Source organism: Pinus tabuliformis, chromosome J, assembly GCF_031772625.1.
Source record: "Pinus tabuliformis cultivar Carrire ecotype Pingquan chromosome J, CPIR1, whole genome shotgun sequence".
Classification (NCBI taxonomy): Eukaryota; Viridiplantae; Streptophyta; class Pinopsida; order Pinales; family Pinaceae; genus Pinus; species Pinus tabuliformis.
Window position 1 is genome coordinate 22,055,570 of NC_142295.1, and position 25,644 is coordinate 22,081,213.

The following is a 25,644-nucleotide window of genomic DNA, read 5'->3' on the forward strand; positions in this document are numbered from 1 at the left end:
TAGATCTGGTAAAAGGAACTATGATTATGTTCTAATCTAGGGTTAATGGATTGAGGTTCATGAATACTTTAGTGTGTATATAATGTATTCTAACATTGAAAGGAATATAATGAAAGATTAATCTAGTTTTCTTGGTTTGTGTTCCAGGAAAACATGTCCGTGTATATTTTATGTTCTTGCCATTGTATATTTTTTTGTTTTAATAATTTATTTGCAGGTAATATTTGTATAGAGTTAAAACCTACATATAGGTTGTGGGATCCTACTACCTGCAAAAATGTCATTAAAACATATGTGATATTTGATGGATCTTCTCTTACTAATTAAGATCATGCCAAAGATGTTGTGAAATAGGAACAAGCACCAAATAAAAAAAATCAATTTGAGATAGAACCATCTACAAACACATAGAATCAATAAGAAGATTCTAGAGATAAAGAAGTTCTAGATGCTGAATGTACTCATAAAAGCATTGAAGTTCCAAAACCTACACTGAAAAGATCTACACGGGAGAGAAAAACTCCAAAAGGGCATGCCAAATTTGTTTCATCGACTACTTTGGTTACTAATGTTGAAGAACCTTCTTTTTATCAAGAAGTAGTAAATGATATCAACAATGACAAATGGAAAGCAATGACGAAAGAGGAAATGGATGCCTTGAATAAAAACAATACATGGGACCTACTAGAACTCCTAAAAGATAAGAAGGTTGTTAGATGCAAATGGGTCTTCAAATTGAAAAGAGGCATTGATGGTAATATTGAAAGGCATAAGGCCATACTGGTTGTAAAAGGTTACTCACAGATGGAAGGTATAAATTTCCACGATATTTTTTTGCCATTTTTTAAACTTGTTTTTATATCAATTGCGTTAGCACTAGTTGCTTAGCTTGAATTCGAGTTAAAACAATTAGATGTTAAAGCAACATTCTTACATGTAGATTTGCATGAGGATATTTATATGGAACAACTAGAAGGTTCATTGTAACATTGCAATGGATGATTAGTTTGCAAGCTCAAGAAATGATTGTATGGCCTGAAGCAGTTGCCTAGGCAATGGTATAAGAAGTTTTATTCCTTCATGATGGACCAAAATTATATTAGAAGTGAGTATGATCATTGTGTGTACTTTAAAAGTTTGAATAACATTTTCATTATCTCAGTATTGTATGTTGAAGATATGCTCATTGTAGGTAAAAACATGGAAGATATTAATAGTTTAAAGGCTCAGATGGATAAGATATTCGATATGAAGGATCTAGGAGTTGTAAAAAAATCTGGGGTATTCAAACACCTAGAGACAAGAAAAATGGTAAGCTCAGGTTTTCACAACAAAAGTATGTAGAGAAAATACATGATAAGTCTAGGATGAACAACATGAAATTCATTAATATCCTTTTCACTTTCCATTTTAAGACTTCTTCTGGCTTATGTGCTAGTAATGAAGAAGAAAAGGAGTATATGTCTCATGTACCATATGTTAATGCAGTAGGAAGTAATATGTATGCAATGGTTTGTACTAGACTTGATATTTCACGTGCAATGGGTATTGTCAACATGTTTATTTCAAAGCTAGGAAAAGAACATTGGGATGTCGTGAAATGGGTGCTTCAGTATATTAGAGGCATAAGTCCTTCTCCTATCACCTTTAATGGTTGTAAATATGATGTTTGCACATATGTTGACTCATATTTTGCAGGTGATTTGAACAAGAGGAGGTCCACTTGAGTATATGTCTTTACTCTTGCATGGGGATCCATCAGTTGGATATCATAGCTTCAAGAAATAGTTTTTTTATCTACCACAAAGGAAAATTACATTACTATCTCACATGCTTGCAAAGAGGAAATTTGGTTGAAGGGGCTTCTAGGTGAACTTGGGAGAGAGCAAAATAACATAACTATACAATGTGATAGTCAAAATGTGTTTCATTTGGATGCATATTTAGTTTTACATTGAAAGACTAAACATATATAAATTACTATTTTGCAATAGGTTATCAATGGAGGTGCAGTAAATCTTAGAAAGGTCCATGCCTGAGAAAATTGTGTAGACATATTTACAAAAAAATGCTAATAGAGAAGTTGCGGTGGTGTCTTACTTCCCTTGGTTTGCAAGAAAGGTGATAGGACTTTAGAAAGGCATTAGGAAAATTGTTGTCAAGGTGGAGATGTTAAAATATGACAATAATATGTAAATGTAAATTTTATTTTATTGACGTAAAAATTGTTGTTGTTATTCAGTTTTACGAATGGAAAATGTAGTTACCAAAACTATTGTAACGGAACCTACTTCATATATGTTTTTGATAGATGAGGAAGCTAGATGAATGGTGTAATCCTAAATGTTTTAGTTCCCTTGAAGAACAAAAATCCTAATTTCCTTGCTCATGGATTTTTCCTTGACAATTTGTTAGGGTTTTACCATGTAAATCCTATCTACCACTACGTATAATTTTGTCTATCATTTTATTTGTGAATGATCTTGTTTACAGACCCTGAATAACACAAACAACAAATATTTTATCCACAAACTCTCCCAAATAATGTTGATGGACCTATAACCCAAGTAAATTGATATGCAGGGATATGATCACCCCTAGTAATGATAGTTATGGCTCACAAAAGCAATCATCTAGACTTATGGACATTATAATTAACAAAATCCATGTCTACAACCTCGTCATGTAAGAAATTGAAGGTGTTTCATGTCCCATATTTATCAATGGTCCATAAGCCCATGAGCTTCTAGCTGGAAGAAAGGCCAACCTATCTTTATAATTGTGCTCTTCACATGGTTTTCTTATCCTTGATTCCATTGACACAGTTCCCCACATTATGGTAAGATTTAGCTCTCAATGTTTAAAGGGAACATCTTTTTCACTCTTGTATTTCATCATGCAATTATTGTTTATTTGGTACATAAGCTTCCTTGGCATCTATATTTCCATTCCCCTCCTTCAATCCCTCCTCCTCCCTTTTCAACCTTGCCTCCTCGTGAAGAGCTCAACCACCTAAAATCTCTAAATACCTCCTACACTACCAATCCCTTACCTTAATGGATAGTTGGGTCCCACTTTGATTTGGTAAAGCCTTGAAATACATAAGGAAAAAAAAATGTAGAAAAATACACCCATAATCCCAAAAATACCAAAGAGGGAATCACTCATAATTCCCTCCCAATTTGGAAAACCCATTAGTACTTGTAGGTCAATTGGTAGGCATAGTAAGAATAAAGATCTTATTGAGGTAGACAATAAATACTCAATTGATGAAGAGGCTAAGGAAGGCCCTTTTGAAAGAGTCATCCCTAATGTCTTCAAAGGATACAACAAATAAAATCTCTCAACTTTCTCTCTCTCTCTCTCTCTCTCTCTCTCTCTCTCTCTCTCTCTCTCTCTCTCTCTCTCTCTCTCTCTCTCTCTCTAATGCTACCTTGTTAGAGGTTGACACAGTCCAAGTTTTGTAGCTTTCACACCAATACAAAATATGAAATGTTGTTACTAAGTGCACAACCGAGGCCAGTGGAGTTTGGATACTAAATTAATTAATTCAGAACTGAATCACAAAACACACACAAAGAGTAATTCAAGTATGCTCAGGAGAACACATAAATGATTCAAATACCTTTTATTTATTCCAAAATGTGCTCTTACAGTCAAGAATGTAGATATGAGAGTGAAGTTCTTAGAGTACTTGAAATTCCTATGTTGTTAGAAAACAACACCACACACAACAACAAGACATACTCGTCAACTCATACAACAACCAGTTACTCTCTCTAAAATTTGTGTAGCTACCAAGACCAATGCCAACAACCAAATAACCTTAGATGAACATGTAGAAAACCAATCAGGAAAAATAAAAAGCAAAAATCTTGTTTTTTTGTGTGCCCGTAATTTATTATCATGACACTGACCTCCTCGTATTCCAATGGAAACAATTTGTTTCTTATGATGTTGATCTCTTCGCCTTCCTAAACTGAATTGATTCACTTCCTCTGCGGATGCGTAGAAACCATTTGTAACTTACATCTCATTCTAGTAACACCCCTAGCAGGATTTATCCTATAGAAGAACAACTAACCAACTGTCGATTTTGGATGTGTCAACAACTCCACACGACAGGAGTATCAACAGACAATCCTGGGAGTGTCAACAAATCGAGAGCAATCGTCACTTTGATAAAATGTAGCTACAGGAGTAGCAACAACTACCATTTGGGTGTATCAAAAACTAACATAATAGGTGTATCAACAACTTTAAAATATATGGGGGTAACAACACTTACTACAAAACTTGTTTTTTTTTGGTTGATGAGGATTGCCCAAGGCCAAGGATGCTCCTACATCAGACACCCTTGGTAAGAAAATATGAGCTACCAACTCATGTGGTATTTCCTTCATATATTGAAGTCCCTTGTAGGCATGTTAGCTCTTGTTTAGTCACCCATGATGCATCTTCAGATTCCCTGTTTCTCCATTTGACCAAACACTCCAGATACTCCCTGTGACATGTCTTCTTTCCAAACTCGGTGGCCAAAATTTGTTCCACTTCTTCAACATGTTTGACTAGTAACTATTTCTTCCACTCAGTGGGCATACCTACCTATTCACTACTTTATTCTTCATGAAACTCATATAGATCAACCACATTTATTATCACAAATATATCATAGTCTCTCGGCAACTCCAGCTTGTAGGCGTTTTTAGATTTTTTTTCAAAAAATTCTACATGGGCTTATCTTATTGTATTTTTAATTGCTTTAGGTACCCCTGGGAAACCTCTCTTTCCACAGATGCACCATTAATAACTCTCTTTCAGGAAAAAAATTTGCTCTTTTTTTTTCAAATTTTCTTTCTCCTTGTACCTGCCTTTACTTTGTTGCAATCTTTTCTTTACCTATTCATGTATCAGTTGCATGTTGTATGCAAAATCACTTGCATCAACACTCTTCCTTTCCCTCAAATTTGGGAATTGTATCAGGTCCACATTACCTTTCGGTGACCACCCATAAATAACCTAAAATTGACTCTTACTTTTGGATCAATTCACTGAGTCATTGTATGAAAACTTTGCCTATGCCAAGACCATATCCCACTGGTTGTGATTTTCACTACTCAAACTTCTCAATAAATTTCCAAGACTCATATTCACTGCTTCAATCTGTCCATCTATCTGTGGATGATAGGATGAATTGTATAACAATTTATATCCCATCTTCTTCCACAACGTCCTCGAAAAGTGACTAAAAAAATCCCTTATCTTTGTCTGAAGTAATGGTTCTTGGCAACCCATGGAGTCTCACTACTTCTTTGAAGAATAAAACAATCACTTCAGTAGCATCACTTGTCCTTTTGCATGCTTTGAAATGTTCCATCTTTGAAAACCTATATACAACAACCATCACTGAATCATGTTTCCTTTGCATCCTTGGAAATCCGAAGACAAATTCCATGCTCACATCTTTTAAAGGAATTTATGGTACCGAAAATGGGGTATAAAACCCTATATTTTGGCTTCCACCTTTGGCTAGTTGGAAAACTCTATGCCACTTAACAAACTTTTTGACATCCTTGTTGATTCTAGGCCAAAAATACCTCTCCTTTACCAATGTTGCGGTCTTATCCATGCCAAAATGTCTACCTAGGCCTCCACAATGTAGCTCCTTGATAAGATTCAACCTCATTGAACCTTGAGGAATGCACAATTCTTGATTCTTAAATAAAAACCCTTCTTGGATATGGTAGTCCAAGAACATGGTTCTGTCCACACTCCAAGGTGATTTACAAGTTGTCCAAGCTTATCCAAAATCAACATCTTTTGCATACAACTCCTTCATGCTTTCCAAACCTAGCACTTCTACTGACAAAGTGTTGAGTAACAACGCTCTCCTACTCAAGGTGTCTGCAACTTTGTTTGACTTTCCAGACCTATGCTTCAAAACAAATGTATAACTTTAAAAGAATTCAACCCATTTAGAATGCCTTTTATTCAACTTACCTTGACTATTGATATATTTTAATGCCTTGTGATCAGTAAACTTACATGGGAAGAAAATAGTGTCTCCACTTCATCAAAGCCTGCACAATAGCATAAAATTCCTGGTCATATACGAAATAATTCTTCTTAGCATCGTTCAAATTTGCACTAAAGAATGATATTGATCTTCCTTCTTGACTCAAAATTACTCTAGTTGTTGTCCCACTTCTGTCACAATAAACTTATAATACTTTATAAAAGTTGGTAAGTTCCAAAATAGGTTTCTCTGTCACCTTCCTTTTTAGATCTACAAATGTTTTCCTTGCTACTACTGTCCATTTAAAAGTTCCTTTCTTCATGCACTCAGTAAGTGGTGCACAAATCAGAAATTTCTAATGAATTTATGGTAGAAGCTTGCCAATCCATGAAAGTTCCTCACCTCAAAAGTAGAATTAGGTGTTGGCCAATCCAAAACAAACTTCACTTTTTCATAATCCATCTTCAAAGCTTCCTTGGAAATCACAAATCCCAAGTACACTAACTCATCTTGAACGAATGGACATTTCTTCAAGTTTATTAGCAACTTCTCTTCCTTCAATTGCTGCAACACTTGCCTTACATGTTCCAAGTGCTCCTCTTCATTTTTGTTGAAGATTAAAATTTCATCCAAGTAACTACAATAAATTTTCCCAAGAATGGTTTCGATACCTCATTCATGAACCTCATGAACATGCTAGGGGCATTAGTCAGCCTAAATGGCATAACCAACCATTCAAACAATCCATCCTTCATCTTGAAAGAAATTTTCCACTCATCACCTTCCCTGATTCAGATTTGATGATGACCTCTCTTTAAGTCAATCTTGGTGAAAATGTAGCCCCACTTAAATAGTCCAAAATATCCTCCATCCTTGGCAAGGGAAAACAATACTTGATGGTTATCTTATTAATGGCTCTAGAATGCATGCACATCCTCCATTCACTTGTCTTGTTTGGAGTTAATATGACTGGTACAACACATGGACTCAAACTTTGTCTTATCATTCCTCTATCTTGTATCTCATGCACCTGCTTATTTACTTCCTCATTCTTTGTTGGAGTCATCATGTAAGGTGCCTTGTTTGGTAAGCTCTATCCTGGAAGCAAGTCAATATGATGATAAATACTTCTCATGGGAGGTAGTCCATTTGGAAATTCATCAACAACAATCTCCTTTAATTCATCTAACAAGGATTTATTTTTTGTTGGGATGGTTTCTAATTTCAATTCCTTTGGCACAACTTTTGGAATCACTGTTAAGAAAATTTTCACCTTTCGTTCCTCATGTACAAATTCCTAGGTTGAACACAACATGATCTTGTTGTTACACGTGCTGGTACTTCCACAACTTTCTACTATTACAACTGTATTTTCAAGAATTGGGGTGAGTTTGTATTGCTGACCATCCTTCTTGAACTCATATGGATTTTCTCGGCCATCATGGTGGGCTTGTTTGTCAAACAACCACGACCTTCCCAAAAGTATGTGGCATGCATCCATGTCAACCACATCGCACGGTACTTTCTCTTGAAGACCACTGATTTGAAATTTCATCAAGCATTGCTAAGTCACAACCACTTGTTGTCCCTTTTGTAACCATGACACCTTGTAAGGGTTTGGATGGACTAAATTCTTGAGTTTCAACTTATCCATGACTTTAGTGGACACTAAATTATCTATACTTCCACCATCTATGACCAAGTTACAACACTTTCCTTGGACCTTACATTTAGTTTGAAAACTTTGTCCTTTTCTCTAGTTCTTCAACTATCTTCTTCTCAGGCTTGAGCAATACTCTGTGGAACATCAAATTGTCTCTCTGTTATTGTTGAATCACAGTCACATTTCTCTAGCAAGAGAAGCTTCATCAACTTGTGTAACTTGTGTTCTAGCTTCACCTCTTCTTCGTGAATTTTGTCCTTTTGAGAACTCAAATTTCTTATGTCCTTCAACTCCAAAATGATAACAAGTAATTGCATATTTTCCCTTTCCTCTTTCAAGACTTCCTCCGCCTCTTCCAATGCTATTTCCACCATTACCACCTTGACCACTGGTGGATTCTTCCTCTTTTTCATTGCCTCTAGTAATCCCTTCTTTACCTCTACCTCTAAAGCTCTTCCTCCGTCTTTTTCTTTGTTTTCCTATTCAACTTTTCCTCCACCTTCAGGGTAAAGTGATAGGCCTCATCAACATTTAAGAAATAATGAATACTTATATCAACTTGAATCAAGTATTTCAATCCATTCACATACCTTGCGACTCTATGAAATTTTGGTTCTTTTATACCTGATTGAAGTGACAATTTGAAAAACTCCTTGGTGTACTCATGAAAACATGTATCCTTTTGTCTTAGATTATGGACTTGTCTATACAAATTTTGCTAATAATCAACATGGAGAAATATCCTTAGTATTTGTGACCATATTCTTCCAAGTCTTGATATTTTCTAGTTGATTATTTACTCTGTCTTTCTACAACATATCCCACCATAGTGCAACATGACCTTTCAACTTTGTCATGGAAAATTTCACCTAATTTGGATCCTGAACATTTTCATACTCGAAGTATCTTTCGAGTTCTCCAATCCAATTGATGAGCACATTAGCTCTCAAATTTCCATCATAATAGGAAACTTCAACTCTTGCACTACCTCTATTACTCAAGTATGAAATCAACCTTGTTGTTGGATCTCTCTCCTCAACCTCCTATTCTTCATCTATTTCTTCTTTAGGCTCTAAATCTACCTCTGCATCTCCATTTCTTCTATGCTATAGCTCTTTAATTCTTCGTATTAATTCTTCTAGCTCTCGATTTCTTGCACCTCGTCGTCCTACCCGTCTTCTCCTTGATGACATCCTTACAAGTTGTAAATGTCTGAACAACATCCATAGACCTCAACCCAAGTTCTGTGATCCAACTCGTACCTTAAACACTCCTGCTGTGCAACCATTGACAAGGTTCCCTGATACACTGTTACACGAAGCAATTAAAGGTGAAAATAACCAAAATGAATCCTTCTCTAATACCACTTGACATAGTCTAGGTTATGTAGTTTTCACATAGCTACAAAATCTGGATGGTTGTTACAAAGTGCACAACCCAAGCCAATGGAGTTTGGCTACTAAATTAATTAATTCAGAACTAAATCATAGAACACACACAAAGAGTAATTCAAGTATGCTCACAAGAACAAAAAAATGATTTAAATACTTTTTATTTATTCCAAAATGTGTTATTACAGTCAAGAATGCATATATGAGAGTGAAGTTCTCAAAGTACTTGAAATTCCTATGTCGTTACACAACAATATGACGCACAACAACCATACACACTTGCCAACTCATACAACAACCAGTCTCTCTCTCTGAAAATTATGTAGCAGCCAAGAACAATGCCAACAACCTAAGAACCAAGAGCCTGAGACAAACCTACAGAAAACCAATAGGTAATAAGCAAAAGCAAAAAACCCATTTTTTTTTTGTGTGCCCGCAATTTATTATCATGTTGCTCTTCTCTTCAAATTCCAATGGAAAAAATTCATTTCTTACGCTGTTGACCTCTTTTCCTTCCTTCCTGAACTAATTCTCTTCCTCTCTGTGTGCAGGAAAACCAAAATTTGTAATTTACGTCCCATTCTGGCAACACATCTAGCATGGTTTGTCCTATAGGAATGTAGCTAACCAATTGTTGTTTTTGGATGTGTCAGCAACTCCATGCAACAAGAGTATCAACACACGATCTTGGGAGTGTCAACAACTCGAGATCAGTTGTTGATTTGATAAAGTGTAGCTACAAGAGCAGCAAAAACTACCATCTGGGTGTATCAACAACTAACATAATAAGTGTATCAACAACTTTAAAACATAAGAGAGTAACAACACTTATTACAAACTCAACAAATGCTTTTGTTTTGGTTGATGAGGATTTCCTAAGGCCAAGGATGCACCTGCATCAAAGGTTAAGTTGGATGAAGAAGCCTGGGTTGCTATCAAAGGAAAACCATGTGTAGACATCCCCCTCCTGCTCCCTTGTCCCCTCCCATCTCATTGTGGACTTTCCCATGGGAGACCTCTTGAACACAAGAGACAACCACATTATTTTTAGAATTATCTTGCATATAATGTGGTACATTTTCTCCTTTGTTTCCTCAATCGCTGATGATCAAAATATTTAAGAGGACTTATTACTGACATCTTGTCTTATTAATAGAGAATCCTTACTCCTATATTTAAGAAGCTTCTTAGATATAATGAAGAACTCATATAGAACTAAGGATTTCTACTCAAAATATTGCACGACAATGATGGATTTCTCCTTGGAATTCGAGCTAAAAGTAATTATTAGGGTTGATGGTCTTCTCAATGATGTTTTTTAGTTTTATAGACTTATCTACTAGTCAATATTACTACTATATTTCCTCTTTTGATGGTTATTTGACTATTTTTATATTCTCATATGGATGTATTTAGGACTCTCTCTATAGACTATGAACTTTTGTTTCATATCATGGAGTTTCTAGAGCTTATTTGCATGCTTTTCCCACTCATATATGTTGCAACTTTTTGTAATTTACTCCTTTGAAAAAATGTGAATATTTTTATTTTTATTTTTATTTTTTTTTGTATTGATTAAAAAATCATATTCATCTTAAATTTGAATATATTGGATATATTCTTCCTCAAGGGAAGGGTGCAAACTTTTCCACAAATTTTAACATTGTTAAAAATATAATTTTTAAAAAATATTATATTCTCTTTAAATAATTTGACCTATATTAACGTTTACAAATTCATAATTAAGGTGGATCTAAGCTACATATATATAAAATTGAGGAGATACCAATTTTCCTTTCACTACAAACTACACCTAGATTTACTAAAGGGTAATTGCAAGTGTTATGTCCCTTAGGCAGAACTAAATCACCAATAACAAGCAATATCTATAGTTATAAAGATAGGCATTGAGGATGGAAGCCACTTTTGGGGGAATTAAACTATTCCAAGAAGCGTCCAAGTTTGATTGAGCTTCCACAATCCCAGTGATAACATCCCACTAGTGGGTAAACCTTTCTTCCATTCAACATTGGGGTTGGCCCTGACCTAGACTCAACCTAATTATTTACTCTCTCTCTCTCTTCCTCTCTCTCTCTCTCACACACACACACACACAACACACACATTCTAATTATATCAATTTAAAACTTATCAGAATATCCATCCTTTCCCTTATATATTCTTACATTTTACATATCCCAGTGTTTTGTTTTATGCAAGATCCTCTATGGATATAGATTTCTAACACTTATCTTTTTCAAATTCAAATTTATCTCATTTATATATTACTCGTTAGCTCAATGAAATTGTATAGATATAATAATATAATATTTAAAATTTGAGGAAGTTTTCCCTAAGCTTTTGAAAAATCCTATTGTGCCTATCTTTAAAAGTGGGGATAAAATCATTCCCTCTAATTAGAGGACCATTATGATTAGCAAAATTTTAGCCAAGATGTATGGGCTTATTCTAGAAAAGAATATTAGCCTGTAGCTTGAAATCCATGATAAAAGAGCTAAAGGCCAAGTTGAATTTAGGAGATATCATTCAATAGTGGACTATCTTGTTACTCTTAGTATAATTGCAAAGGAATTCTACAATAATAAAATTTATCTTTTTTGTTGTTTTGTTGAATTTAGAAAAAAATTTGACATTGTTCCTAGAACAATGTTTTGGGGAAGGCTAGAAGAGATTATGGTTCCTCTCAAGTTGAGGGTAACTATCACATGGTTGTACGAGAATGTAATTGCCAATTTTAGGACCATTGAGGATTGGGCGGGAGAGATTAATTGTAATATTCGAGTCAAGCAAGAATGTCGCTTATCCCATACCTTTTTTGGTATTTACATTGATAATATAGAAGAGTGTTTGGAAGATGCATATTGTGTCAGTCCCAAGCTCATTGGTATAGTCATAACTCTTCTCCTTTATATTGACGATATTGTTCTATTGGCAAGGAGCCATTACACTCTTGGAAAACAACTTCTAATCCTCCAATATTTCTACATCAAAATGAACATGACTATTAATATTGTCAAAACTAAAGTCATGATAATTAAATAAAAAAAGATTACTACTTGGAGGGAGTTCCTTCATACAAATATTTGAGAATCAACATTCATCATAAGCTCAATTGGAATTATAACATTGAGAAAAAGATAAATGGAGGTCGAAAAGTTTATTATGGGCTTGAAACAATTCTAAATCAACCGATCTAACAATATTACCAACTTAATGAGAACTTTACTGAGTTCTTGTTTTTTTGGAGGTCACATCAAATCACAATTTTCATACCGATTTTAAAAAGTGGTGATGTAACATCACTCTTTTTTCATTTAAGGGTTAAAATTCCAACATTTTTTAACCTTGACATTAAAAACCAAATATGATGATTACTAAAGACATGAAAATGTGGGGATGTAGCATCACCTCATTTTTTTAAAAATTAAAATTTAAACATTTTTGCATTAATGACAAAATAGCATGACTACAAAGACATAAAATTGAAATGCAAAAGTGGTGATGCAACATCACCCATTTTTTGGGGTTAAAATTCAAACATTTTTCAATCATGGCATTAAAGACAAAATATCATGACTATGAAAGACATGAAAAAGCACATTGAAATGCAAAAGTGGTGATGCAACATCACCCTTTTTTTGTAGGGTTAAAATTCAAATATTTTTCAATCATGACATTAAATGTCAAATGTCATGACTACAAAAAACCCTAAAAATCAACACTTAAAAATTGTGTATTTTTTTATTAAATACTTGTTTTTAGTGTTTTCAAAGTTCGCTAGCATTTATTTTATTATATTTTATTTTGGGGTTAAAATTAACAATTAATTGACATTATAACCTCCACCTTAACACCATCGAAAAAGAAAAACATAAACTTGATTGTGAATATAAAAATGATAATGCATAAATTTTGTTTATTTATTTTTTAATTATTTGAGAAATATATATATATATATATATATATATATATATATATATATATATATATACTCACTCACCTTTTATTTGAAAAGTGATTAAAAATTCCTGGTTAAAAAAATGAAGGGATATAACAATTGTTTTTAAAGGAGAAAAAACATTAAAATACAAATTAAAAAGAAATAAAAAAAAAAAACCTTTGAAAATCATATATATATATATATATATATATATATATATAAATTAATAAACAATTGTGTGACACACGGACCTACCGACGACTTATCCTCCTCTCCATAGACTATAAATTTACTCTTTGGGGATGTGAAACTGAGATCTCTTTGTTTAAACAACACTTCATACTAAGACAATCACCTATTAAAATGCACTACAAAAATTGAAATAATAAATATTTAAAAAATAAAATAAATATTTTAAATTTTTTTAATTAAATAAATAAATAATATATTTAAAAAATTAATTAAAAATTACATAAAAATTAATTAAAAAAATAAATAAAAATAAAAATGGTAATTTAAAAATTTTAAAAAATATAATAAACAAAAAATCAAAACATTTAAAAAGACCACAAATATATTTAAAAAAAATAAAAAAATTGTTGTGCCGCTCCACAGGGCCACAGGAAACTAGCGACATGGCCAGGTGCGGGCTATGTCATTGTTGCATGGCGACCTATGGGGACCTTGCTAGCTAGCTAGCGACATGGACAGGTGTGGGCTATGTCATTGGTTGTATGGCGACTCCATGGGTGGACCTTGCTAGCTCCCTGGTAGCCTTTTTCGCCCGGAAAGACTATGTCCAACATTTTTTTAATTTTTTGTTTTTTTGTTTTGTTTTGTGTTTTTTTTTTGTTAATTTTAATATTTTATTTGTATTAATCATTATATATATATATATATAATATGGTTTGCAAGTTGTGGTGGTCAAAATTTGAATAATTTCATCAAAATATAAATTAGTAAGAGAAATATATTTAAAAAAAAAAAAACAACAACATAAAATAACACTAAAAACTAAAGTTAAAAATGAAAAACAATGTAAAAATTAGTAAATAATAATTTTATAGAAATAATACCTGGATAATAATAATAATTTTAAAACGATTAAACTAATTCTAAAACGAAATTAAAAGTAAATAAGACTAAATAAATAAATATTAATATTATATTAAAAACACAAATATAATATAAATGCAATGCACTATTAATAAATTATAAATAAACTAAATTTATTAATAAACCACTTATATTAATTGTTATGGCATAATAATATTAATATAATGATAATATAGATATTAGTAGATTTATAATAGGTTATTATGTTTATAATTTAATATATTAATATTATTAAATATGTTAATAGATAAATGTTTATCAAAGTTAATTAATATTAAGATAATAAAATAATATATTAAAATTAATGTAGTAGGATATTAAATATGATATTTATGTTATTGTAAATTGATAAAGATTTAAGGAACTTAGAGTTGATATTTAAGGAACTTAGAGTTGAGAGATTATAAACTTCGAGTTTTCCATCATGATTGAGGTTATTTGGATGTTTGCATATCTTAAGAGTTTCTTTGAATCTTTTTTTGATGTGATGCTTAGTGAGGAGGGAATGCTCAGCAAGAGCAGTGGAGCAAGAGCAGAGGAGAAAGAGCATTGATTTTTAATGTCAGCACAATGATCCTTCATTCTTGTTTTAAATAATCTACTGGTTTCACCAATATAGACCTTTCCACATGAACAATTAATTTTATAGACTCTTTTTCGTGGACACTGATCAATGTTGTCCTTAATAGATTTCATTTTATGTCTTACTGTTTCTAATGGTTTGAAAGTACGGAGGTCAACTGCTTGACCTTGTCCTACTACAACCCTTCACCTTCATCACCAAAATGCAAACATTATTCAACATCCCCTCTCCACTATTTAATGCCATCTGGGTGACAAACCTTCACCTTCATCACCAAAATGCAAACATTATTCAACATCCCCTCTCCACTATTTAATGCCATCTTCGTGACAAACCCATTTAATGACCCTTAGGTAGGTGAGGTGGTGGGCTTGTCCCCCAAGCCCCCTCTTGGATTGTATGCGCACCCCCATCATCAGGGAAAAAATTTAAAACAATTATTATAATATTTTTTTACCGATTTTATAGATATCTTGGCATGGTAAGTTTAAACTTTGTAATGTACACAATCAAAGTGTTCCATAGATTTGAACATCACTAAATCCATTTATACATTAAAAAATTCATTATAAACAAAAGAAATTCCTAGTGTCATAATTTTTTTTGTCCATTAATTCAAAACCCAAAAATTACAAAAAGTCCAATAATTAGACTACCACCTTTTAAAGTACCCCACTTTCATTATTCCTTATGTCGATTTTGAATGTGGCAATGAGAATCTCCCTCTATCCATCAGATTTTGGAAAGATTTTGAAAATTCTCAAAATTTACAATCAACATAAATTCAATCACATTGTGTATACTTAATTTTAAATTTAATCATTCCATATAAGTTTTTTTACTTAACAGCACTTTTTCTGAAAAGGAAAAAACTTTTTTCATTGATAACAAAAAACAATTCCATTTGCAAAATTCTGTGAACATGTATTGGCTCCAAATTACCTCAAACACTATGAAAGTGGCAGAGAAATGGCCATAGATGGGGACTAGGCTTCCATATAAAAGCCCATATAAAAACAAAAATAGATCAAAACAATAAGAAAATAAACTCAACCACCAACAAAACAACCATACAAAAAACATTGAACATTGAGGTGCCCTGAATCATACACGGAGAACCTATAGAAAACCAGTCAAAAAGGCATGTGCCCAGAGGAAATACATACTGAGCCTCCATTAAAAGGAGAAAGTCCCCAGTTTGTTGATTGAGCCATTGACCACATAATCGAAATGAATCTGCCCATGCATGACAAAGGCTCCTCGCTTAAATAGTTGGTCTGCCAAGTCATTCTGCTTGGAAGATATGAAGAAAGATGTGGAGGTCAAAGAGACTATCATGGATTGAATTTGGTCCATCCAGTGAAGTAATGATCAAACAAGGAATAATTATTGACCTAATCAATAACCATTTTTGAGTTTCTTACTATCAAAATCTCCTTTACGAAACTCCCACACAAAATCAACACCTCTGCTCTAACATTAGTGCAAGTGCACTTGAGCATAAGAAATAAAAAATAAAAAGCCACAAAAGTCTAAAGTTGATTATGGCTCCCACCCGCACTCACCATCTGCAGAGTCAAAAAAACCTACTAGGGAGATATTGTCTAGAATTTTGTATGTCTCTATGGACCAATTTCCATAAAATAAACCATAATTCAATTTCTCAAATCTAATACTTTATTCTCAAATATACAATAATTCTTACAGCTCCAGATACCCAAAAAAAAAGGATATAATCTCGCAACTGTAACTAAGTTCTCAAGAGCACTTCACTAAGCACTTAGCTGCAGTTGCAAGATCATATAATTGGTGTTATTATTGGCCATGCGCGTTCATCCAACGTTCTTTTCGTGAGAGATAATGTGCGAACGTGAAGAACGAGGCAATTCATAGGAAGTAGAGTGGGAGATACTCACACTTCTAACTATTCAAAAGTTGAAATTACATTGAATAACTGACTTCACCACCTTGGTTCCTGGAAATAGAAATCACATTTAATAACTGTGAGTTCGCCACCTTTGATCATGCAAATAATCATGACATTAAATTTCAACATATAAATAAGATTCTTTTAATGGCGTTGTTTGGGCCTTTTTCTTTGGACAAGTTTACCCGAAGAATTGCTTGCAGGGTTATTTTGGTTAGAATTTGGTAAAATAAATCTTACAAATGTAGTGTTCAAATTATGTTTTTGAAAATAGTAATGGATTCAGCATTATCAAAAATTTTCAGGGCACTTAAAATTTTGTTTGAAATTTAACAACTTTAACTTGGATTTACAAGGCACCTAAAATCTTGTTTGAAATTTAACAACTTTAACTTGGATTTACAAAAATCCCTATCGAAATTTAACAAAATATTACCCCAACTTTCATGATTTTCAGAACAAAAAAAATAGTCTCATTAAACTATAGCTTTTTGTTTTTATAGGAAAGAAATTATAATATTTTTTGAGTGACATTAAGATCTCTAATCTATAAATGATTTTATATTTATTTTGGAATATTTAGATTGTGCAGATCATATAGAATAATATTACACTTAAATTTAGAAAAATTAAATGATATATTTTAATATAAATAAATTTAAAAATACAAGGAAAAAAAGTTAAAAATAGTAGGTCGAAGCTTAAAAAATGATAAGAAAAGGCTTAAAAGTAGTATGTTTAATCAAATTAATATATTTTTTAGTTTTTCGGAGTATAACTTTTTGGTTATATTTGTTTAAAATTTAGTAAAAATATTTAAAAAAAATATTGGAATTATTGATATTAGTTATTGAGAATGTATATTTAAATATGATGAGAGTAAGTTGAATTTATTTATATATTTGAAAAACAATTTTATTAAAGAAAAATTGTAATTTAGTTAAAAATTATATAATTAAATTAAAAAATTATATCCCCTCTTTTAACCTTTCTAATAATAAATTTTTAGCTGGATTTGAGACAACAGTTATGGTAAATTTCTACCTGGAAATTTCCAACTGGATTTTATTTGAGACAAACAATTCTGGTAAATTTCTAGCTGGATTTGATTTGAGACAAACAATCCAGGTAAATATTTTCTTAGATTTGAATTGAGAGAAAGCAATTCTGGTCAAATTTTACCTATATTAGATTTGAGACAAACTGATTGAGAAAATATAACCTGAAAAGTCCAAAAAAAATATCATGTTCAGACTCTGAGATTTAACCTATGGAACCCATCCTTGTTTGAATACCTCGACTTTACAGCATCGGAGGTTAAATAGTTTCCCTCCTCAGTTGTATTCCATACAGAGCCTTACGCATCTTATCAGGTACCCATCTTCGTCTTGCATGTTGGGTACTTGAGTGTGGCGATATATAGTCAGAGCCCTGGGTAAGGGATATATAGACACTGTATATACTATGCAGGAACCCAATTGGGTCTAATCTCTTTGGTTAATTGGCTCTAAGTCTATATAGTTTATTATTTTGCATATTCAGACAGCGTGATTTGATATGCTTATATACACATTGTGTATACATTTAGACTAACCCATCTTTGTCTTATATTTTAGCTAAATGGCTTTGAGTCTTTACTTCGTTAAATCCACATTCCATGCATGCTGCTCGAATTGCATCAGATATATTCACATTCAGTATATAGATGTATAGATTGGGTCTTGAATCTGTTTGACATCCATATTCTAGTGTCTGATATGAAGTAAAATATGTTCTGTTTTACTCTTGCAGGAACCACTCTTGCTTTGAAATACTGGCTCTGTCTCTGAATTGAACCCCTTAGTCCTGAATCTGTTTTGCCTTCATTGAACCTGGGAAACATGTCAAGGAGAAGGGGATGGGGAGTTGGCAGTGGTCAATTCCTACCAGAAGAGTCCTTCCAGAGCTGGGGGAGTTATGCAAATGCTCTGAGGCAGACAGGGAGTAGGCTCCATGACAGAGTGTTTGCAAGGTCTTCGGTTGAGCTGGAAATGACTGAGGTTCGGGCTAGGAGTGGGCATGACATGAAGAAGAATCTAAATTGGTGGGACTTGATCTGGTTCGGAATTGGCTCTGTTATTGGTGCTGGGATTTTCGTCCTAACAGGCATGGAAACCAAAAAAGTAGCTGGGCCTGCAGTCCTATTGTCCTTTGTTATTTCAGGAATCTCTGCCTTGCTTGCTGTCTTTTGTTACACTGAATTTGCTGTGGAAATCCCAATAACAGGTAAGAGTCTATTTGATTTATTTTTTCTACTACATGCAAGACTTTGTAGCTAGGAGTCAAAATAGTCCTTATTTTGTCTCCTATCATCTGGTGTTAATTCTATCATACATAGTTTCTTAACAGTACATAAACAAAATTATTTCTGGTAAGTTAAGATTCCGCAAAATAACACAATCTGAAGATGCCAAATAACATGATCCCCCAAAATACTTGTGGTGTTTAATATTGTTTTCTTAATAGTACATCAACAAAATTATTTCTTGTCAAGTTACAATCATAGTGCTTTTCGGAGATGAACACGGATGACATTCCTTTGTCAAACCCTCACAGTTTTCTAGAATGGTTGTGTGAAGCTTATTCTTGAAATACTTCAAAATACCTATCGGTGTTGTGTATTGATTTCTGGGCATTATTGATACTATAAAGGTATTTATCTAATCTAGTCTGATTAGAAGGATTAGGTCATCCTTCTAGTTCTTATTTGTGTTGAAGTGTCAGCAAGGATGTTAATTAGCTGTTGTTATAAACATAATCATATTCCCTCAATTAATGATTTTGCAGGTGGGTCATTTGCCTATCTCAGAGTGGAATTGGGAGACTTTATTGCATTCATAGCAGCAGGCAACATCATATTTGAATACATCATTGGTGGAGCAGCAGTTGCAAGGTCATGGACATCCTACTTTACCACACTCTGTAACCACCAACCTAATGATTTCCGCATTCACACAAACCTTTCTGAGAATTACAATGAATTGGACCCAATAGCGGTTGGCATCCTCTTCATAACATGCATCGTCGCCATAAGGAGCACCAAAGCTACATCCAGAATAAACTCCATCGCCTCTGTAGTTCATATTGTGGTCCTTGTGTTCATCATCATTGCTGGGCTAACACATGCTGAACCATCAAACTTCTCAGATTTTCTGCCTTATGGAGTAAGGGGTATTTTCTCAGCAGGTGCAGTTCTGTATTTTGCATATATGGGCTTCGATGCAGTTGCAACAATGGCAGAAGAGACCAAAAATCCAGCAAAGGATATTCCTATTGGACTAGTTGGGTCCATGGTGGTCATCATAATGGTCTACTGTCTCATGGCTGTGACTCTGTGCCTGATGCAAAACTACAGAGATGTTGACCCTCATGCTCCATTCAGTGTTGTATTTGAAAAGGTGGGAATGAAGTGGGCTAAGTACATAGTAGCCTTTGGGGCCCTTGAGGGCATGACCACTGTCCTAATGGTGAGTGTTGTAGGCCAAGCCAGGTATCTGACCCACATTGCAAGGACACATATGTTGCCACCATGGTTTGCATTGGTGCATGAAAAAACAGGAACTCCAATCAATGCAACTGCCATAATGGTCATAGCCACAGCAGTTGTAGCATTTTTCACAGAGCTAGATATCCTCTCCGACCTGCTATCCATCAGCACCTTGTGCATATTTTGTTTAGTAGCCATAGCACTACTGGTTAGGAGATACTACGTATCAGGCCAAACAAGCATTAGAAATCAGGGATTTCTGATCATGTTTCTGGTTATAATCATTGGATCCTCAATTGGGACTGCTGTATATTGGGCTAAGAGTAAGGGGTGGATTGGTTATGTAATAACAGTGCCTTTATTGCTTCTGGGTACATTAGGATTACAGCTGTTTGTTCCACAGGCTATAAAACCAAATCTGTGGGGAGTGCCATTGGTGCCATGGATACCTGCCCTATCCATTGCCATAAACATTTTTCTTTTGGGTACCTTTAAAAAGGCTGCCTTTATCAGGTTTGCTGTTTGGACTGCAATAATGCTATTGTATTACATCTTTTTTGGACTGCATGCATCATACGACACTGCCAAAGCTGCTGACATGGAGAGGATGGAGAAGGTTGATAATATGGGGACAGTCCCTGCAGTTTGAAGGTTGCAATTTGGCTCCACATCATCAAAATGGGAGTCTTGTTAATAGAGGTCTATGGAGATTTATCTTGAATTTTATTTGTACTATTTAAAGTTTACAGAGTTCTTAAATTTAACTTTCCCGAGGGTAGTTTATATGCAATGACTTTCTGGGGCAGAGGTGTATAAGGTTCATGGCGCAGTGTATATTTATATATTTGTAATGTTAAAAATGGTTAAATGCATTATGCAGTTTCCCAGAAGCCTTTGAACTTATATTTGTATGGAGTTTTTAAATTATTGTTCGCATGTAATGAATTTCCTATTGAATTTTTTTTTTTTTCCTATTGATTTTTTCTTTTTTCAATTACATTTTAAAGTGTGGTGTGTGTATTTATGATAATGTTGAGACCTAATTTTTCAGATTTGAGTGAGCGAGACAGGTCGTGTCTATAGAAGTAAAGTATGCAAGTAAAAAAATAATTAATTTAAAACAAAATTAAAATGATTTATATTTATTATTAAAATTATATATTAAATTTGATAAATATTAATATTAAAAAACACAGTAAATATTATAATTTTTTTTTAACAGTGGGTAATTTTTTATATTTTGCAAAAAAGAAAAAAGAAGGGAAAGGAAGCTAGTTCTTTGTACAAATAGGGGAGGGCATGTTCAAAAGTAGTGCACAAATGGGAGCGCAGTCCCCACAACTACTTTTGCCGCCCTGAATCCCAAAACTTCAAAAATAAAGTACTGTTGTCGTGAAACTGATCTGTGGGAAAACTTTCCGAAATTTAACTTGAAAACCAAAGCCTCACACAGAGACCAAACCCGCACTTAACTTTGGAAAAGGCGGAAACAACCAAAACCCATAAGCCTCGAAAAATCGGATTATACACAAACACACGGGATATAACCATTTTCGCTTTTCCAAAGCCTTGGCGCGAATTTCCATGCAAACCTTTATTAGGCACGATCTCCACCGTAGAAAACCTCCGTCAGATCTAACCAGTCAAACAACAAGCACGACACACCACCACCGTCAATCCACACTCGATAGATCCAACGACTTGCACAGATATCGTGTGGGCAAAGTGCACGGAGAATACCCGCCCAATAAAGTGGTATTCTCACACTGCCCTCTTGCTACGTGTCCATCAGTGAGTGGAATCGGGTGGTTCTCGCCTGAAACCGCTTACCGCTTAAGCTCTGCCCGAAATACCATACCTGCTTTAAATCCCACCTTTTCTCTTTGACTAACTTTGGAGCAAGATAGCGCCCGATGGCCATAGATTTGCCACCATCGACGGCTGCAACGACATTTCCAAGATCCTCTTCCGCTGCAACTGAAGTTGATTCTCGACTGTTGATCTCCGAGATCCAACGGTACCTATGCAGTAAATCTTCATCTGTCTCCTCACTCTTACTTTGTGGCATTTCTTCATTGTTCTGTGGTTTCTGGTCTTGGTTTATTGGTCTCTGTTGAAGAGAGGTCTGCTGCTGTTGATTGCCAAGCTGTCTCAGGTCGCCTGGGAGCCTACGCAAGTGCATGTGGAACATGGAATACTTTCTCGATCCTCATATTGGGTGAGGGGGTCAAGGGATACTTTCTTCATAAACTTCATTATTCTCTTTGACAATCCTGACTGGCCTGTCAATTGCTTTGTTGGCATGGCTATCAACGTCCTTATTTTGGTTTCTCAGGACATGCTTTAAAGTTATATTTCCCAGACTTTCAAAACTTGTTCTGATCCTTTGATAGATTTTGTTGATGGCTATGCTTTTGAAGTCCCTTTTTTGGCATCGAGAGCAGCTATTATGATAGATGAGTCCCCTATTATTATAGGGTCCTTTATTATGTTTTTGTTTAAAAGCCTTGTGCCTAGGAGAAGGCCGTATGCTTCAACCCTGTAGTTTGTCATTTCTCCCAGGCTCCATTCATAGGTTATTATTTTGTTTCCATTTGGATCTAGAATAACTCCGCCTACCCTAGCTTTACCTGGATTATTTTTTGCAGTTCCGTAAAAAAAAAGAATCTGTCTCTTCTGTTCTTTTGTCCATTCTGCAAATCCTTTATCCTCCAATCTTAATTTCCATTTCTTGTTTGTGTGAAATTCTTTATTTTTTGATGTAGCTTCTGCTTTAGCTCTATTTTCTAACATTGCTTTGTTATACCAATCTTTCTCTTCTTGTTGTAAATTGTTCTGGTCCATTTTTGAGATTCCATTTGTACTTATTATCTCTGCAACTTGGCTCCAAGTTTTTGCTAGGATCTTGCCTAGATTTGGCTTTTGTTATTTAAAAATGCATTTGTTTCTGGCTAACCAAATTTGCCAACACAGGATTGAAGGGAGACATTTCCATATCCTATTTATTGTTGCCTTTTTTTTCTTTGTATATGGGTAGCTTTTGTCCCAGTTTTTATGAAGAGTTGTCAACTGAATTGTTGGATTTATGTTTATTTCCAAAGGACTTGTTGCCTGTTTCCAGCACTCTCTCGCCACCATACAGTTAATGAAGAGGTGTTGAATTGTTTCTTCCTCCTTTTGACACATGACACATTTTGAGGGCCCTTGTATTCCTTTTTTTTTTTTTTTTTTTTTTTCAGAGGTAAGAATTTTCCCTTTGAGGAGGGTCCAGGTGAAGACTTTAATTTTGGGCAGACTCTTTGAATTCCAAGCTGCCTTCCAAGGACTCCAGTCATTTTGATTGTGAAGTTTTTGGAGGAAGTTGTACCTTGATTTCACTGTGTAATCCCCTCCATTTGGGTCCCAAACAAAGTCATCCTGCTCTTCTATGTTGATGGACACGGCCCCTACCAGATGGACTTTTAAAATTTTCCACTGATTTTTTAGCCTTGGTGGTGTAGCCAGCTTTTTCCATCTTACCCAGTTATTTTGATTCCAATCCGAAATAGAATAAAAAGTGTTAAAATGTTGCTCTTCCATCCATCTCTGAAGTCCCCTTAAATTTTGTTGTTGATTTAAGGGGGTTTTCCCCATTATTCTATCCTCCCAAATAGAAATTGTTTTGCCATTCCTTGGATTTTTGGATATTTGATCTCTAATAAGAGGAATTCTCCTTTTGACCAATTTCCAGATTTGGGTGCATGGCCTGTCTGGAATAGTATTAGTGAGCATATTTGTTCTATGACAATTTAAGTATTTCATTGTTAGTACTTATTCCCACCAGTGACCATTCCCATTTATCATTCTCTAGATAATTTTTGTCCCTAGAGTAGTGTTCATTAGTCCTGGCAGGCGAATTTCTATACCTCCTTTTTCATAGGGAAGAGTAACTTGCTCCCATTTAACAAGGATGAATTTTTTATTATCTTGTTTTCCTCTTTGCCAGAGGAAGCTTCTAATTATCAGTTCCATTTGCTTGTGGGTGCTTGCCGGAGACATAATGATTGAATACTGATATATAAGCAGGGCCAAGAGAAGTGCTTTAATCAGTGTCACTCTTCCTGCTAGGTTGAGCCACATCACTCCCCAATTCTGAAATTTTTTCCCTCATTCTCTCCACTTGCCTATTCCAGACTTCTGATTTTACCACTTCCTTTGCTAAGGGCAGCCCAAGATAATTGAAGTGGCTCCAGTTTATTTGTAGAGGTATTTCCAGTATTTGTGAGACACGCTGCATTGTTTTTGTTGGGGTATTCCAGCAATAAATTCTGCATTTTGAGTTGTTTAAAAGTCCTCCTGAGGCTAGGAGAAATTCATCCAAGACTTTTTTGAATCATTTTGCTATGATGTAGGATGCCCCGCCTATGAGAAGGGTATCATCTGCAAAGAGAGAGTGGTTTATATCTTTGACTCCTCTCGAGATTTGGATCCCTGTTATTTTTTTCTCTTTTCTCTGATTTTCCAGCATAGCACTTAGCGATTCAGCCATGATGATGTACAAGAATGGAGAAAGCAGACAACCTTGCCTCAGCCCTTGTGTGCTTTGGAAAAATTTACTAGGCCGACCATTGATTAAAGGAGCTATCCAAGGATTTGATATACATGCCTGGATAATCTCTATGAAATTTGTTGAAAAGCCAAACCTTTTGAGAGCTGCTGCAAGAAAGTTATGGTTAACTCTATCAAAAGCATTAGCCATATCTAACTTAACAATCATTCCTCTCTCCTTTCTTTGGATACTACTGTGGATAGCCTCCTGAACAATTATCACATTGTCTGTGATTTGCCTCTTAGGGACAAATCCTCGGTTTTCTGAAATTATTTCCGGAAGTAATTTTTTCATTCTGTTTGCTAGGATTTTGGTAAGTATCTTATAAAACGAGTTGCAAAGGGAGATTGGCCTATATCTGTTAAAATTTGTAGGATTGGGTTCTTTGGGAATGAGGGCTAGGAAGGAAGATTTTGTATTTTCTCCAATCTTTTTTTTTGGAAAGCATTTTTGAGTATTCTCATTAGGTCTTTTTTGATAATTTCCCAATGTTGTCTGTAAAAGGCCATTGTAAACCCATCTGGACCTGGTGCCTTGTCAGGGTGGAGATTCCACACAACTTCACTGACTTCTTCCTCAGTAATTTCTTTGTCTAATTCCCTGTTTTGCTGGTCGCTTATTTTTTTTTATATATGCTGCAAAGTTTCTTCATTAGCTGCCTGCTCGTCACTTATTGAGAGGGGTTATTTAAAGTGTTTATGGGCTGCGGTTTTTACTGCTTCAACTCCTTTTATTTCTTGACTATTTACTTGAATCTGTTCAATCTGATTTTTGACCTCCTTATTTTCATTGTATTATGAAAGAAGGCTATATTTTTGTCTTTGGATTTTGGCCAGAGGCATATTGATTTCAGTCTGCTTTCCTCTTCTTCTT

General features: G+C 34.4%; 1 pseudogene across 1 annotated transcript; it reads left to right on the top strand.

Annotated features, from left to right (window-relative positions):
• The first annotated feature begins 18,464 nt into the window (after positions 1 to 18,464).
• Positions 18,465 to 20,832, top strand: LOC149225221 (cationic amino acid transporter 1 pseudogene; annotated as a pseudogene). The gene is made up of 2 exons (XR_016248256.1): positions 18,465 to 18,922; positions 19,484 to 20,832. The product of XR_016248256.1 is annotated as a cationic amino acid transporter 1 pseudogene (transcript).
• Positions 20,833 to 25,644: the final 4,812 nt, after the last annotated feature.